Raw genomic sequence first — 18,306 nt, forward strand, 5'->3', positions numbered from 1 at the left:
CTAGAGAATGAGGCCTGTTCTCGGCAAAGCAGCTGGGTTGGGTGCCAAGGACTGAGGATATGGATGGGAGAAGGACGTGGCACCGGGGCTTGAACACCAGGGGCCCAGGGGCTCCCAAGGCCCAGGGAGCCACCGGGCAGCATGCCCTCATCTGCTGTATAAGCTGCCTTGGGGAGTGTGGCCAGAGCAGAGGAAATAAGTACAGGTGGGCAGGTGAGGATACTGTGCCTGCAGATCAGCTCAGTCCTCCAAACGGCCACCATCTGAACCAACTGCAGAAGAGCCCCAAGTGCTTTTCTTTTTCTTCATGTTCTTTTCCAGTCCTTGCCTAGGTGTGCTTGAAGTATTAACATACAGCTAACAGAGTCTGCAGGGCAGAACAGCACAAATCACAAAGCCCCACAAGCAGAGGCATTTAAGGGCCCATATCTCCAAGGCCAGCAGGACTTTAGTGACAGGAAAGGCCGTCGATCCCAAGGCTCTGACCTTAAGTACAGGCCATGCTGGGCTCCCACTCAGAACCTCCTTTAATATAAAACACACCCATTAGGACTCACGCTTAGTAGTGAAGTGAACGCACTGAGAGAAACCATGCATGTCCTGTCATTCCAGTTGCCCTCACCCATCCAGGCTCCTTCTCGCTTTCTAACTTCAGAGAAGACTCAAGTCATAGTGAGGAGAAGGGACATCTTGAAATATGCTGGCACCAGGGCCAGAGGGCTAGGAGCAGGTACTGTGAGCTGGGTGTTGCATCCACGGGGTATGAAAACAAATGTCGGAAACTTTCAGGAGTTTAGATGTTACTTTATTGGCCAGTTTAACCTGCGCAGGGGCGAACTCCCAAGATGTCCAGAGACACCGTACTCACAAGGAGCTGCAAATGAGTCGCGCCTGGCGCTTACAGCTAGGTCCTTATATATCCTAAGTGAGCAAGCATTATACAGAAGCTGATGTGGCAGTTCGCTATTCACTAGGGAGGTCGCACGCAGCATAGCAACAGGGGCCGGGCTTAGCTTAGTGGCGAATTTTAAACATAAACTTCTTTGTTCTCAGCCTCACAGGGGCCCTATCAGCACTCCCTGTTCCTGCTCCTTCAATAGTTACACTCTGGCAGCCACTGCAGGGCCCTATCAGTACTCCCTGTTCCTGCTCCTTCAATAGTTACACTCTGGCAGCCACTGCAGGGCCCTATCAGCACTCCCTGTTCCTGCTCCTTCAATAGTTACACTCTGGCAGCCACCGCAGGGCCCTATCAGCACTCCCTGTTCCTGCTCCTTCAATAGTTACACTCTGGCAGCCACCGCAGGGCCCTATCAGCACCTCCCTGTTCCTGCTCCAAAATGTTACACTCTGGCAGCCACAGCAGCCTCCCTGAATCTAACACTGGGGACAAGGGGTCAGCCAAGACTGCAGAGCACATGACCCACAGGCTGACCTCATGGGTGGGCAGGACAGGGAGGGAGGCCTCCTCCACCAGTCCATTCTCTCTTGTGGCATGGCTCCTTCCAGCTCGCAGGCTTGAGGCCATCACAGCTCCGGCAGGCAGGCAGGCAACAGCTCCCCCACACACTCACACCCCTGCCTACTTCCTTCCTATCCTCCATAGGGAACTCCAAAGACACCTCTGGTAGGCCCCTGAGTCAAAGCTCAGTGTGGGTCAAACTGCCATACTACTGCTCAAACTGTGAAACATCAAACTGGACCCAAAGAGGGTCCACTTTCTGGCCACTTGGGCCGTGAAGCAATGAAACAGTCATCAAGATATCAGCATGTGCAGTTTCTTACACAAGAGAAAAGAAAGGAGCCATCCTAGGGACCCTAAGGCCAGAGCTCACCACTCATACACTAAGGTAGTGGTTCTCAAAGTGTGCGCCAGGGCACACTGGTGCACCCTAGAAGATTTCCAGGTGCGCCCTATGGTATTCCAGAGAAATATGTGCCTGTTGGGGACCAAAAACCCAACAAGGTTTTTGGAGTTTAGATTTTGGGGGGACAGAGGTGTGGGGAATTGGCTGTAAGCTGACAGTCTGCCCAACCCCCCACCTCACTTGCCTGATTAGGTTGCAAAAGGCTGTTAAGCTGTGGTGCTGGATTGTTTACACTACCCCCCATGTTCCCCAGAAAGACTGGAGGCAAGTTTCTTCTATCCTTTGTTTACTGTAAAGTTAAGATTTGCTAATAGCCTCACTTTGCCCTATAAATAAAGCAAGATGCGGTTTTTGGGCACGCTTTGTTCTTGCCAGCAGCAATTAAAGGGCCCTCACGACCCCGTATTTTCTTAAGTTCACACCATTCCCACTCAGGACCTGGAATTACTAGCTGTGCTGGTTCATGGCATGTGCCCAGATATAAAAAATATAGTTACTCTATTATACCATTTCATTATGGAAATATCTCTCTTTTTGTTAACACATCATTATATTTATTATTAACATATCATTATATTATTTTTAGACAAATACACCAAATAAAATGGATAGATTTCTCAAAAAGAAGTGTGATATTGAAGAATCCGATTTGGAAGTGAGTAAAAGTTGAGTGTAAGTAAGAAAGCAAAATAGCAGCCTACTCGCAAATATAATGAAAGTTTCTTAAGCTTTGGTTTCACTTGGACCAGAAGTGAAGATCATCCTTTACCGCTATGTTTAGTATGTGGATGTAAAATGGCAAATGAATCATTGCTTCCTTGTGAATTGAGTAAACATTTTAAAACTATACACTCTAATTTACAAGATAAATCTGTTAAGTTTTTTCAAGAGATTGAACAGCAAACAAAAGCAGCAAATTCTTTTAAAAGTATAATGACTTTCTGATAAAGCTCAAATCACTTATCAAGTCTAGGAACTGATAGCAAAAAAATATGAAAGCTCATACTGTAGGTGAGTCACTTATTTTGCCTGCATGCAAAAAAATGGTCATGACAATGGCTAGGAAATGAAGCAATGAAAATAAGCAAGATTCCTCTGTCCAACGATACAGTTCACAGGCGTATTATAGAAATGTCTTCTGATATCGAGAAAAATGTATGCAGTAATAAGCTTCCGTATTCAAAGTTTGCATTGCAAGCTGATGAGTCAACAGACATTACCAACACGGTGCAACTCTTAGCATTCGTCCATTTTATTAATGAAGATCAGGTAGTAAATCAGTTTCTTTTTTGCAAAGAATTAGGTGTGTCTACAAAAGGTGAAGACGTTTTTAACATTCTGAATAACTATCTTGATAAACGGCAGTTAACATGGAAGTCGTGCGTAGGCATTTGTACAGATGGCGCCCCTTCCCTGGTAGGCTGTGTAGGGGTCTTACATCTTTTGTAAAAAAACAAAATGAAAATATTATCGTATCTCACTGCTTTCTTCATAGGGAGGCCTTGATGGCAAAAACATGGGGAGAAAAATTAAGAGAAGTTTTAGATCAAGTTGTTCAGATGGTAAACTTTATTAAAACAAGACCTATCAAATCGCATTTATTCGAAAAGCTTAGTATCGATATGAATTCACAACACAGACCACTGCTTTAAGTACTTACCGTGTACAGGAGCTACTACAAGAGCTTCTTGCATTTTTTGAAGAGATGAAACAGTTATATTTTTGTAACCTCCTTCAGAGCAAATTTTGGATTGGCAGGTTACAGTATTTGGCCGATATATTTCAGCAGCTCAATATTTTGAATACTAGCATGCAAAGGAAAGAAGAAAATATTCTTACATCCACTGACAAAATGAAAGCGTTTCAGAGAAAACTACAGATTTGGAAAAGAAAAGCTGTTGGAGGTAATTTGGAAATGTTTCCATTGGTAAATAACGCTTGCATAAATGAAACACTTCCAATAATAGTTGAACATTTAATAAATTTAGAAGAAAAATTGGGTTCTTATTTTCCATCACTTAACACTGAACAATACAACTGGATTATAAACCCATTCATGGAAGCTTCAAGTGATTCTGGTTTAACATTAACAGAAGAAGAACTGGCAGCTATATCCTGATCGTGGATTGATGATTAAACATAAGGAATTGTCTCTGAAGCCTTTTGGATTTCTATAAAAGAAGAATATGTGGCAATATCTAAAAAAGCTTTGAACATTTTACTACAATTTTCAACATCCTATTTATGTGAATTAGGATATTCTACCCTCAACACAATTAAGAGTAAAAAGAGAGGAATTCTTCAATGTATTGACGAGGAAAAGAGAGTTTGCCTTTCAAATATATGCCCAAACATTGAAGAAATCACTAGGACACATCAGGTTCATGTTTTTCATAAACACAAGAATGAAAAAACTTAACACATTCACGCTGGGACTGCCGAATTTACTAAATCTTACTGAGAATGTATCTATATATATAAAAAGACAACTTCTTTGTCATTTTTTTAATTTTAACCCCTTTTTATATGAATTCTAAAAAGCATAACTCAAAAAATGCAACATAAAAATGTTTTTTAATGCCAGAATAAATTTAATTTTGTCGTTTTTATTTCATTTAATTACCATAAAAGCACACTTGGACTTTATATTTTTTCTTTAATATTTGACTTAATTATTATAACATATTTCTCAGAAATTTGTATATAGTGCACCTACAATTATTTGTAGGATTTTAAACGTGCCCTGACTTCAAAAAGTTTGAAAACCACTGCTCTAAGGTGATGATTTCCTAAGATCATCACTCTAGTATCTCTGGGGCATGAAGGCTCTTTCACAGCAAAACCAGTGACTGCCAGAGCCACCTACCAGTTCTGGCCACTGTCCCATGAGAGAGAGTCCACTTCTCTGTGATGCTCTGCAGCAGAAGCAGCTCAGTCCTCAGCCCGTGTGTCTGCCACAACCTCCAGCAGTGATCGCTGACCAGGCAGCGAAAAGTCTTACAGTCAATCGGCTAAGGTCAACCCTGGATTGTCTATCCAGCTGTAGAGATATGAGTGCTGTACCCTTGTTGGTGCAAAACTCACAAAGGAACTGAGGGACATCACAGGAAGAAAGCACTCATCCCAATCACCCCACCCTAAAATTCCTTGATCAATTGCAGACCTAGGGCCCCCACTCCACAGAAATTCTCATTTAGTAGATGCTCACTGGAGCCTGAGAATCTGCATTTTTAACAAACTTCCCAGTAGAATCCCAACCAGGAGGCCCAGGCAACTCAGAGATGCTTGAGGTCTTATTCTCAGCCTTGTCTCTATAACTCATTCCCAGTTCTGGCTTCATTCTCTTATGCTATTTCTCTTTTTTTGTATAAGTGCTTCATAGAAAAAAAAAATCTTCTCATTCATAAAGGGATCTGGTCATTAAAAGTCACACTTTTAATGACCAGATCATACATATATGATCTACATATATGTACATCAGCATAAATAAACATCACATATCCCACTTTCACACTTCACAGGAAGAGTAACCTAACATACTATATTATATACTCCACCTATAGATGAAGACATCTGAACGACATTCGAACCCTACCACCGCTCCATCCTACCATCAGCATACCTGAAAACTGCTGGCTACATAATTGCTGAGTCAGGTTTCTGTTTTCCCTACATAAACAGGCAACACACGCACACCCTCAGCCCACAAACACCAGAGAAGTCCCCTCACCTTGATCTCGGCAGACAGTGAGGGCTGGCCCTAAATAGCTGTCACCGCATGGAAACACAATGTATCACCACAGTACAAGCCACTGCTGTCGGCAAAACTGTCTTGAGTGATGTGTTTTCAACCTGTCAGCAGACTGCAATGACCTCAATTTTGGGAGAAGTAAAGTCAAAACTTTACCCTTATCTTCAGAGACACAAGACATATTTATGCCAGCCCTCCCTCCAACCTGTCTGCCGCCTTCAGGGAAGTCTGAAAAGGCCATTACAGGCTGAGTCCTTTCCCCGCCCCCTTCAATGTCCCCAAGTCTACCCATCCAGCTCACCCTGTGACCACATTCAGATCTGTTTCTACAGCTGGCTAAGGAGAGGGGCTGGCAGGGAAGGAGGGGCACACTCCCTCAGAGGCACCTCACTACACAATCCCTAGAAGCAGAGGCAGTGACAAGACCCCACACCTCCTGCAAATTCGCCCTCCCACCCTGATTCTCAGGGGGTGTTGCTGAAGAGATCAAGTTTGCCAGCCTGACCAGGTGGTGGCACAGTGGATAGTGTCGAACTGGAATGTGGAGAACCCAGGTTCAAAACCCCAAGGTCATTCTCTTGAGTGAGGGCTCATCCGGCTTGAGCATGGGCTCACGAGCTTGAGAGCGGGGTCGCTGGCTTGAGCATGGGATCATAGACATGAACCTATAGTCGCCAGCTTGAGCCCAAGGGTCACTGGCTTGAAACCGAAGGTCGCTGGCTTGAGCCCAAAGTCGCTGGCTTGAGCAAGAGGTCACTTGCTCTGCTGTAGCCGCCCAGTCAAGGCACATATGAGAAAGCAACCAGTGAACAACTAAGGTGCTGCAACGAAGAATTGATGTTTCTCATCTCTCTCCCTTCCCTTATGTCCCTCCCTATCTGTCCCTCTCTCTGTCTCTCTGTCTCCAAAAAAAATGTTTGCCAGCCCCTCTCTCCACACAGCAATGAAGGGGCTGGGACAGAGTCACCCAGCCTGGCATGAGTAATCTTGATTTCCCTGAGGATAACTCCAAGGTGTTCAGGCTCGTTTCTCTCCATAGTGCATTTATCAATGACTCTTACTCTCTTCCTCAACTTTTCCCAGAGGAAAACAGCCTGAAAGGATGATATATAGATAAGAAAGTTTTCCTAGCAGTTATGATAAGCGTGCGATGGCAAGGGACCTCTGCCCAACTTTCTATACTTTTGCCACCATCAAAGGCAGGAACTTAATGACTGGCTTTTAGGATGGTCTTATGGAAGATGACAAAGATGGAGACGGGGCCATTAGAGCCCCTCTCTGCCTGGCTCAGTCATCTGCATCCTTCAAGCCTTCCTTCATTCCCAAAATGGAGTGAGTTTGGTCCCATGGAATATGATACCTTGCTGGTCAGATTGGAATTATTTCAATGCATTTGTGATCTCCCCCCAGATGGAACCTGGTAAAACTTCTATCCCCTGCCTCGAAACCACTGCTTAGTGAATTGAAGATTCTCAAAGAAAGAATCAACAAATTAAGAGCTGTTTTCTGGCCACTGAGGTTTGCCTACACTACAAACACTTGCATACTAAGCTCCCCATCTCTGTTTTAAAAATATGGACTTTTTTTTAACTCCCAACATAATGAATGAGTTTAAGTATTAGAAGTTGAAATCATTAAGTAAATCATTTCACCTGAAAAGCTTCTATTTGCATAACATTAATCCATGATGGCAGCTAAAACAAATTCATCACATTCTGTATAGTAGAAGCTGATTTATGTAGGAATTGAAAAAAAATCATGAGCTCCAAATTATGTTGACATGATGTACGTGTTCAACAGAGAAAGATTTTTCTTTCTTTCTTTTCCTTTTTTTTTTTTTAATCATCCAAACAACTGAATTATGGTGAGAAGGAAAAGGATTTGAGAAGAGGAAGCAGGCGGAGGACTGGCATCTGGGAAGATGAATAATGCTACCGCCTCATGTGTGTGGCAGGCTCTCGGTATACACACGTATACACACACACACACACACACACACACACACACACACTGCGGTTATTAATGTCAAGTATGCCAAAGATACTCTGGAAAATCATTACCATTCATCACCACTAACCGCCATTAAATTTCAATCAATTCAACTTAGCACAAGTGTACTTGAGCAGCCCTTACAGTTCCTTATAAATGTGGCTCAAAAGTCGAGCTGACTTATTGCATTGTCCACCACACAAAGAAGCATTGCTAAGCATCTGCTTGGACCTGGGACAGATGCTCTTTTAACATCCTAAGCATTCAGAGATCTTTCTTCTTCAGAGCGCTAAGAGATCTCCAATCCCCTACAGGTCAAGATGAATGGGGAGGCGGGGGGGGGGGGGGGGGGGGGGGGGGGGGGGGCGTGTACTATTTTAAGAGACCACCATTCCTCTTCTACCTTTGGGGTGGGCACAAGGCAAAAAGAGGCCTGCCTGACAGTGTCGCAGATGCCTTAAAGAAAAAGTTTCTGATGCCACGGGAAGTTTGGTAATACGGCCCCTCGCTCTCCTGGCTCTGATGACATGCTCTCAATTCATTCTGCAGATTGTAAACTAAACTCGAAACCCCTTCTTGGGGTAGGGAGAGGGCAAACCACACAGAAGGGAAAGGGGAGTCAGCTGCAGTTCTCCAGCGGGAGCACCTTTTGGAAAAGGCGCCTTTCACAGGTGGGTGCAGGCTGTCCGACCGCTCCCAGCAGGGACGCCGTGAGGGCGACCCGGGTCCCTCCATGGGGACAAAGGCGGTGGCGCGGGGATGCTTTGGATCTGGCCCGCTGGCTTTCTTCCCGAATCGCCACGAGCAAGGTCCAGTCTGCCGTCACTCGCCAGAGGCGGGTGGTGCGCGGCGGGGACAATGTGGCCATTGTTCTGGCGCCACAAACCAGGCCCGCGGGCAGGTGGAGGGACGCAGCAAGGCACACGCGGGCACTTGGGACACGGAACTTTCCGGGCGCAGCCCCGGGGGTCCCCACCAGCTGGCACCCGCCTCCCACAGGTACCCAGAGCCGGTCCTCCGTGGGACAGGTGACTGAGGAAGAAGCGGGATAAAGAAAAACACTGAGAGAGAAACAAAGGACGGGAAAGAAGGGAGGGGGAGAAAGTAGAGAGGGGGAGAAATAAAAAGTTGCAAAAGAAAAAGAGGAGACAGAGGAGGGGAGGATAGGAGAGGAATAAAAGGAAAGAAAAGATGGGGAAGAAAGAAAGGAACAGAGAGAAGAAAGGGGAGGAGGAAGAAAGAAGGGAAAGAGAAAGAAAGGAGTCACAGAGGAGAAGGAGTAGGGGGAGAGAGACAGAGAGATGTGCAGTAGAATTGTTCTACAGGCTGCCCAGGAAGCCTCTGGGAAGATCAATAGTTCACCCCGTTTCACAGAGGGAAGCAGCTCCAAACCCAGCCAAGTCAGCAAAGAAGAATCGCACCAGGGGCTTTGCTTAATTACAGGTTTGAGAGCTAGGGCAGGAGGAAGAGAGATACTTAACTGTGTCCCAGGGAAGGCCCAGGCACTAAAATGATCTTTATGGTTGGAGAACACAAAGATGCCATCTACACACACACACACACACACACACACAGCCCACTGAGCCAGGATCCTAGAGGACCAGGCTGGGGTCTGCAGTGTGGAAGACTCAAGCTGGCTGGGAACAGCGGGGCGGGGAGGGGGGGGGGGTCCGGCCCCGCAGCTGTAATGTTCGGTTGGGACAGAAATTGCCGGGCTGAGCCAGTCCTGGTCAGCAGTGAGGCCCCAGCCTAGGGAAGCTGGTCTCCCTGCTACAGGGCCACCCACCCTCCTCCCAGGTCACTCAGGGAGGCCAGGGGCCCTCGCCCAAGGGGGGAAATCAATCCTGTGCTAATGAATAAAAAGTCCACTTTATTTCACTGCTGTTTTTTGGTTCATTAAATTTTCCACAGATTTGCAGAGAAAAAATACATAATCAATAAGCGCTAACAAAAGTGAACGTGTGAAAAAGGCCAGAGAATGGAAAAGCAAGATAAAAGTGATATCCGATCACAGATTTCAGCACATGACCAGCTGGGGCTGAGAAGGAATCTCAATGGACCATCACCCTTTTTCAGCTTCCCTTCCCTTTGCCGAAACCCTTCATTCAAAACAATAGTAAATGCACTACAACTTTTTTCTTATGCTAATACATGAAACCGGGCACTCAGTTAAGACACTCTTCCCAGCAACCTGGTTTTCTTAACAACACACATGCACACACAAAAAACCACATTAACTTATTCAACTTAAACCAAAATCACAAAGTTTAATATATACTCTTTTTGGTAACATCTTAAATGAGTTACTTTCCCCCATTTGTATAAAAGAAACCAGATCAGAACACACACACAGGATTATTGAGGACGCTTCTGTGGATGAAGGAACTGGAGAAAGTAAGACACTAACCGTGCAGAAAGTATGCCGTTACCATCAGCATCCTTTCCCATGGCTTTAAACATAGTTTTGAAGGGTAAGGAGGTTTTTGTCATCGTCAGAATCTAAAAACAATGATCAACGATTTGTTTTCTTAAATCCTTTATATTCCACCACAAACACTCAAATTAATTTCAGAGAAAATGAGTAATATTGAATCTAGAGTACTGTGTTTATTCGAAAACCATGAAGCCATTGCTCTTTACCAAAGAACACTAGCAACACTAAAATGTGCAGTGAGGAAACAGTCACAGAGCAGCTTTTCTCTTGAGGTCTTTAGAAGCTGTGAGCCTTGTTCACTGAAATTGCTACGTATTCTGCTGCTGGTGCAATCACCTCATCTGCCTCTCTATATTTTCTGGAATCCAAGAATACAGTTTCTCTCTTTGGTATTCTTCATGTGTTTCATTTGTCCATGCCTTTGACACTTACTGAAAAGAAGAAAAGGGACCTACTTCCCTGGGGTTCCTTTTCAAAGGGCCCTGGCCCAGAGGGAACAAACAGCTGCAGCTGTCCACCCAAGGTCCACCGAGTCTACCAGGTCCAGCCCTTGGGCACCAGGAAACAGGCCCCAACACAGGTAGAAATACACACACACACACACACACACACACACACACACACACCCCGCCAACCTAAAGAAGCAAAGCTGGTTTGCTCCACCTCCCTCAGGCCAGTTTCATGAGTAAGCATCACACAGATGAAAGGAAGCCCTGCTCAACGCATACTTTTGCCAGGAAAAGAGAATACACACATAGGACTGGAGTTTTGAGCTTTAACAAGCCAGCCACGTGTGCAAGGGTCACAGAGGTTTTCAAAGTACACATAACAACCTCCAGGTCACATTTAAATGGAAGTGCTGGCATCTGTGAGATGACATCCCCCCAGACCCTGATGGATGAAGGGTGTTTATTAGGCAAATATCCAATTTTGTCTGCCTGCCTGCTGAATCCCCTGGCTTGCTAATCCAGCCCTAGGGGCTACACTGTGTACAGGGCACTTGTGGGAATACAAAAAGCATGAAGTATCTGTGTATTTTTCAGTCCTCAGTGCAAACAAGGCAGCTACAGTACACAGCTAAGCCCCCACCCCCACCCCCACCCCAAGCCAGGCAATGAGCCGCTGACCAGCAGCCTTTTTCTGACCAGGCAACTCAATAGACCTCTTCCTCCCTTCAGTGCTCTCCCATGTGTGGGCTGGAGCATCACGGAGCAAGTGGAGTGGCACTCCAGGCTAAGGCAACGTGGCCAGAAGAGCACCTGCACACAAACACTTCAAAGTGGGACAAGTCAACAGTTCCCTCCAGGCCTCGGCCAGGGTCACTGTGAGTCTGCCAACCGCCTGGGAGGCTCTGTCGAAGGAGTCTGAAACATGTGAAACCCACTCAAAGCAATTTCCATGTAAGATAGAAACATCTCTAACAGTCCCACCTTGAGACTGACAAAAGTGGCTTACTAGGGTAAGCCCAACCCTAGTCTGAGAAGCCAGCCCTGGTCAGGGACTGTTTCTCTCCCTCTCATTCTCATTTGCACCTACTGACTTTGAAAACATACTGCTCTAACCATAGTCTCCTCTCACGGCTGCAAGACCAAGGAAGGGCCAGTTCAGGCTATCCTGGGCCCCAGGCTCCTCTCCTAGAACGGAACCTTTCTACATTAGTTTATCTTCAGCCAGAACCACTAAATAACCTAAGGGAAGTAGCGTATTTCTCAAAGCAGAGAACTACAAAACCACTGTAAATATTACAAAATATAACTAACTTTGAAACTCTCAGGCAAGAGACAACTTTCTCTATGTCTGAGTTTGAGTGGAATTTAAATCTTAGTGAGAACATCTCCACAATTTCCTGTAACCCTCCGCCAAAGGAGGGAGAAGCTGCAAGTCTAGGAAAACGAAAGCAAGAAAGATGAAGAGGAACAAGAAGGGTGGTCAGAGGCCCAAGAAGGAGAAAGGCCCTGGAGAAGATGCATTTGCCTGCTCTAGGTCCTGCAGTCCAGAATCACTGCCCCCGGGCAGACCAGGAGCTGGAAAAGCCTAGAGAGCATCAAAACTCACAGCTTAGACAAGATGCCTTCTCCCCTCCCATGGGAGACCAGTCTAGGCAGCCACACAGTGAATGTTCTCCCAATTCAACAACTGTAAGGCAGCTTCGAGGCCTTGCAGGGACACTAGGAAGAGGGTAGGGGACTTCCAGGCAAGGTAAGGAAATAGGCCTGGAAGGGCCTTGTAGGTGAGGTGGAGCAAACAGACTTCATCAGCAACTTGTGACGAACCCGCCTATTCCCTGGCTCTCCATCGCTGTATATTTTGGATTTCATAGTTTATTTACTTTACTTTTTGGCACCGAGCCCCCTGAGCATGCCAATACAATATTTGTTTAAACACTATTTTATGCCGCTTGCGAGGGAAACGTTTACTTTCAAATTCTCCAACATCCCCCAGAGCCTCGTCTGCAAACAGCATATGAGCGTTTTACAACTGCTTCCTTTATCTGAAGCTGTTGGGATTAAACCTTCACACAGCCCGCGAGGGCGGCGGGAGGGGGGGCCCAGGATTCCGCCGCGGCCACTAGGCTGCAGAGCCCGCGCGGAGGCGGTGCACCGAGCGCGCTGCGGGGGCAGAAGGGCAGAGGAGCGAGTAAGACCCCCGCGGCCCGCACCAGATGCCAGGGAAAGGTCTACTGTTCCAGCCGGAATCAACTCTGAGAGCCACATAAAAATCATACAAAAGAGTGAGGGGTGGGGGAAAGCACCCTGGCGTGGGGGGAACCCAAGGCCCGCGAGAACCTCAGCCGCGTGTCACCAGGGTGAAGCGCGCGGCTCCATCCCCAGCTACTCGCACTGTAAAAGTCAGGTTTCTTAGGAAATGACAGTAATCCCTGCAGGGTTGAAAAGGCTTCCAGTTGGGTGGACTTCCAGCTCCCCGATGCGGCGGGAGCGCGCGCGCGAACACACACACACACACACACACACACACACACACACACACACACACCACCCGCTCCTCCCTCCGCCCCTCCCTACACCAACCCCCGCCCCCATCCAGGGAAAACGCTCCCCTCCCTAAACCCTTAATAGGATTGGCGCCCAACTCTCTCAGCGCCTCTCCCCATCCATCACACACAGATCAAGTTGCAGTAGTGGATTTTTCAAATTCCTCAGCAAATATACTCGTTGAGAGATTGGCCCGGGGGTGGGGGGGACAATGAATGGGGCGGGGATGAAATAGAGGGTGGGGGTACCCCAAGAACCGGCGAGGCATTCCGTGCGGATCCCTTCGGAAAGTCCAAGCGGATCTCGGGGCGGAGGGCAGGAGAAGGAGGAGGAGGGGAGAATCGAGGAGGGAGACCGGAGAGCCCGACCGAGGGGGAGGGGGCGACACGGCCTGATGAAGGGGAGGAAGGAGCGAGGAAGAAAGAAAGGCAGGGCTCCGATACGCGTCGCGCAGAGAAGTGCAGTTAGAAGTTCACAAGAGGCGGGCTGCAGCCCCTCCACACACAGCACACTCCCCTAAGACACACTCCCACTGCCCACCTCCCGGAGCTCCGCAACATCCCAGCCTCCGGTGCCACCCCCCAACCCCACCGCAAAAACAGCCCGGGGCTCGGGCGCAGTGGAGAAGGGGCGAGGTTCCAGCCCGGCTGTGCACTCGGAGAAGAGAGGCTCTTTCCCCCAGGTAGGAAGGGTGAAGCAAAATCTGCCCCCGGCCACGAATTCCTAGCCCCTAAACTCCCCCCTTAAGTACCTGCCCGCCTTGGCCAAAGCCCGAAGCGGGCTGCCCCACTAGCCCCCGGGCCCCCCTAACTGGGTACCCCGATCCCCGCACTGAGGAACTCTCCGAGACAGTACAGCATCCCAGCTGGCCCGGGTTCCGCCGGGGAACGGAGCACTACTCAACGAAAAGCAAGCAAAAGTAGGCCAATGCAACTTTACTGAGGGAGACAAAAGTTTACCTCTAGCACGCAGGTGGCCTCTCGGGAGCCAGGCGATAGCTGCGAGCCCCCATCCCAACTTGGCTGGCGCAAGACCCGCCGCGGGCTGCCGTGTGCCGGGGCTCAGTCTGGTCTGGGAGGGGCGGGCCAGGCAGGAACGAGGACCGGGAGGCGGGCGGGCGGGGGCCGGGCTGCCCCTACCGCCGGCAGGCGGGGAGCTCCCAGAGGTTCCGGCGCGCCGCGCGGCCGGCGCCACTTCCTCCAGCTCCTCCGGCTACCCCAGCTCTTCTCGCCAGCCTCAGCGGCCACCGCCGCCGCCTTCCGCTCCCTCTCGAAGTCTCATTGATGGAAGTTTGAAAAAAAGTCCGCGGAGCCGTGCTGCCTGGGCTGGCGAGCTCCGACACTCCCGCAATCCCGGCGCCGCCCGGACGGCGCAGCGCCCCCGCGCGCTCAGCTGCAGCACACCCGGCGTCCGCACCCGCGCGCTCCCCCCCGGGGAACCCGGGGGACCGAGAAGGAAGGAGGAGGCAGAGGACGCTCCTCCCCAGCTCAGAGGAGAGAAAGCACACCTACAAGGAAAGTTGGAGGAGAGAACGAAAGACAGCGCCAATTTCCCAACACTTTTTTTAGGCGCCACGATGAGTGGGAGGTCGCTAACTCAAGTCAGATGAGCAAAGGTGCAGGGACTTCTGTTTTCAATCTCTGAAATCACCCCCTCCTTCCCATTGCCCCCTTCCCCTCCGCCGGGAGATGCCTGGGTCGCTGCTCCTAACACCCGCTTCTTGGGCGCCGGGGCGGAAACTGGGGCAGAGGGGAAGGGAGGGCGTCCCCTATTCTGAGCGGGCTCTCTCCAGCCACCAGCGTGGGCAGGTGCCGGGAGTCCTGCCTGCGCCCCACGCCGCGGCTGGCGCTAGTAGCCATTTGAGCGCAGGTTGGCGAGAAGCGAGGCAGCCTTCTAGGGTTAGTGTGTGTGTTTTGTAGGGAGGGGTTTGGTTTTTAGAGACTCCATTGGAGCTGCCGCAGCCAGATGGAAGTAATCAGAACCCTACAACAGAGGAAGAGGGAAGAAAAAACCTCACTGCATTTTCGGGTCAAAGTGTGTATGGGAGGGGGTGCGTGTGAAATAACTTGTAAAGCAGATTAGGTGACTAGCCCTGGGCTCTCAAGCTGCACCACAGCCCGGAACTGAGCTTCCTGACTTGAAGAAGCATGGGGGCAGCTGACCCAAGGGTCTCCCAACCCTTCGGGGGCCACCAACAGCTCAGGACTCAGTGTCTCACCCAAAGCGTACTTCATTGGAAGAATTTTTTTTCTCCCTAACATTTGTGGAGTAGCTACTATGTGCTAAGTGATGTGTTTTATTTCCTTTATTTTATTTAACCTACAAAACTGTGAAATAGGTTCTCTAACACCTGGTTTTACCAGGTGAGAAGATTGAGGCTTGAAGAAATTAAATAACTGGTCCAAGGTCAGATTCACCCAGTTCAGGGTGGTGGGAGCATCTGTCCTCAGCCCCTATTCCTGCAGTTGCATCTTGTCTGGAATGCGGGGGAACCAAAAACTCAGAGACCCAATTCTACCCTCCCTTGTGGGGGGTGACCTTCACAGGCCCGTTTTACTGATGTCATTCCTTTTTGTCAGTAGTTCTCTCTCTGCACACCATTGACCCTCCCTCAAATTTAGTTTTCCGTTTTTAATCAAAAAGGAAGCATTATAATTCCCATTACCCCTGACCTCCTTCCTTCCCTTCTCCTTACCTTCATTCTTAATGAGAAGCAACAATTTTTTTATTCTTGATCTAAAGAAAAAAAATATTTAAAACAATATTAGAACAATTTGATGCTAATTTTGTTTTTTCAAATAGGCTCACCAGATGTGGGAGGGGGGAATCGGGAAGATTTTAAAAAGCAAAACTTGCAGAAGCCAATGTATTTATTAAAGGGAAGTGAAATTTGAAAGGGATTTTTTCTTTAAATATGGTCAGATTCACCATTCCTCCAGGCTATTTGTTTAAATTCGTGCTGAGCTTTCAGAACACAGACTCTAAGGAGACAGAAAAAGTAAACTTTCCCTCCCCTCCTTGGCCATATTTTAATGACCCTATTCATATCCACCCCAGGAAATGTAGGGAATCATTTCATGTTACTGGAATATTAGCAGTGCAAGCTGATTACTTCATCACAAGATCATCTCTGTTGGTTTCCTTGCGTTGTTACCTTTGTAACGAAGTTTAAACAAATCAACATTTTGGGATATTTCCTTTTTCTGTGTTTTGCTTCTCGGACCAGCTCAACTCCTGCTGGAATCCAGGCACTCCCATTACCATTCCTAACGTATTTTGGCAAGAAGGTGACTGTGGAGCTGAAGATGGAATGTTTTCAGTTTGAGGAGAGGCTGTAAATGTCGTGCCTTAATCTCTAAATGGTCAGAAGTTTGGGCACTGAAAAAAGGCAACAGAAGGTTTGGAGCAGAGTCAAACTGGTAGAGAGAGAAAGCCTTCTTTAAAGCCTTGGGACACCAGTTTCTGGTCCCAAGTCTAGTACTAAATATATGACATTGGTCAAGTCCCAGTCCATTCCATAGCAGCATTCTGTGTGCCACTGCTGTGTTAAGTGATGTAACATCATGATTAGGGGGATTTGTGGGACTCTTTTCTTCATGGAGCTTAATGTTGCATTAAAGCTCTGCAAACTATTTTGTTTTAAGATTTAATTTATTTATTTTAGAGAGAAGGGGTGGGGGAGGAGCTGGAAGCATCAACTCATAGTAGTTGCTTCTCCTGTGTGCCCTGACTGGACAAGCCCAGGTTTTGAACCAGGGACTCAGCATTCCAGCATTATCCACTGTGCCACCACAGGGCTGGGAAAGCTCTGCAAACTTGCTCACTCATATGCCTGGTGGTCAATGATGGCTTCTGCCTGGGGAGCCTCTCCATGTGGTCTCTCTACTTAGACTAGTTTGAACTCCCTCAAGCCTGGTGGTAGCTGGGTGCCAAGGACAGGCTTAATGAGAAATAACCAGAGGAAGAATAACCAGGTTTTGCCTTTTAGGGAACCCTGGAAGTCACATAGCATCACTTGGCTGCATTCTATTCTTTGAGACAAAAAGTTCTAGGTTCTAGGGGAGGAACAATAAACTTCTCAATGGGGAATGACAAGATTCTGAAGAGCATATTGGGGCAGAAATGGTGCTATGGAAACAGCTCACCACACAAAGCTAACTAGAGACACAGGAAAGACTGGAAGGTAACCCGCCCAGTGTGTTTTGTGGCTTCACTACAAAACTTGGTAGAAAGCACTTAGGAGCACTAGAAGGAAGTAAGAGACCCATGCCCTGCCCTCCAGGAGTCCACACTTTCATAAAAAGACACTCAAATTTGGCCACAATTGAAGGACATAAAATGATGTCCTAAGTGATGAGTGGGCTATGGCTGAGAGGAGCTGTTGGTAGACTAAATAGCCAGTCAGCACCCTAGCCAGTTGGCTCAGTGGATACAATGTTGGCCCAGCATATGAACGTCCTGGGTTCAATTCCTGGTCAGGGCACACAAGAGAAGTGACCATCTGCTTCTCTCCCCTTTCCCTCTTCCCGTCCTTGCAGCCAGTGGTTTGATTGGTTCCAGCATGGCCCCAGGCACTGAGGATAGCTTGGTTGATTAAAGTATGGGCCCCCAACAGGGGTTGTGGGTATATCCCAGGTTGGGGTGCATGTAGAAGTCTATGTCGCTATCTCCCCTCCTCTCATTTTGATGGATGGATGGAAGGAAGGAAGGATGGATTGAAGAAAGGATTCCAGCTTTTGGGAAGAAAATGTCCACACACTTGAAACATTTTCACCACAAAGCAAGACAGCTATCAATGACATTTAAAGTTGTGTCAGAGGACAGACCAAATAAAGAGACTATCCTAGCCAAGTTTCAATAAGAATAATAAAGATAATGAATTAAAACATGTCAAATATATATACAGTGTGTTTGTAAAGTCATGGTGCACTTTTGACTGGTCATAGGAAAGCAACCAAAAAACGGTAGAAATGTGGAGTCTGCACCAAATAAAAGGAAAACCCTCCCAGTTTCATATCTATTCAGTGCAGTTCGATGTGGGCTCGCGCACAGATTTTTTTAGGGCTCCTTAGGTAGCTATCCTGTATAGCCTCTACAGACTCGTCACTGACTGATGGCCTACCAGAACGGGTTTTCTCCACCAAACTGCCGGTTTCCTTCAACTGCTTATCCCACCAAGTAATGTTATTCCTATGTGGTGGCACTTCGTTATAAACGCGCCGATATTCACGTTGCACTTTGGTCACAGATTCGAATTTAGCAAGCCACAGA

At 47.8% G+C, this 18,306-nt stretch overlaps 1 protein-coding gene across 1 annotated transcript in view; it reads right to left on the bottom strand.

Annotated features, from left to right (window-relative positions):
* The window catches only part of GLI2 (GLI family zinc finger 2), a 283,170-nt gene extending 268,794 nt beyond the window's left edge, over nt 1-14,376 (bottom strand). The window contains exon 1 of the mRNA XM_066344832.1: nt 13,995-14,376. The gene's annotated coding sequence lies outside the window, so the exon portion shown is untranslated. The remainder of the gene's footprint in view (nt 1-13,994) is intronic.
* Between the last annotated feature and the right edge of the window lie 3,930 nt (nt 14,377-18,306).

Source organism: Saccopteryx leptura, chromosome 7 (assembly GCF_036850995.1).
Source record: "Saccopteryx leptura isolate mSacLep1 chromosome 7, mSacLep1_pri_phased_curated, whole genome shotgun sequence".
NCBI lineage: Eukaryota > Metazoa > Chordata > Mammalia > Chiroptera > Emballonuridae > Saccopteryx > Saccopteryx leptura.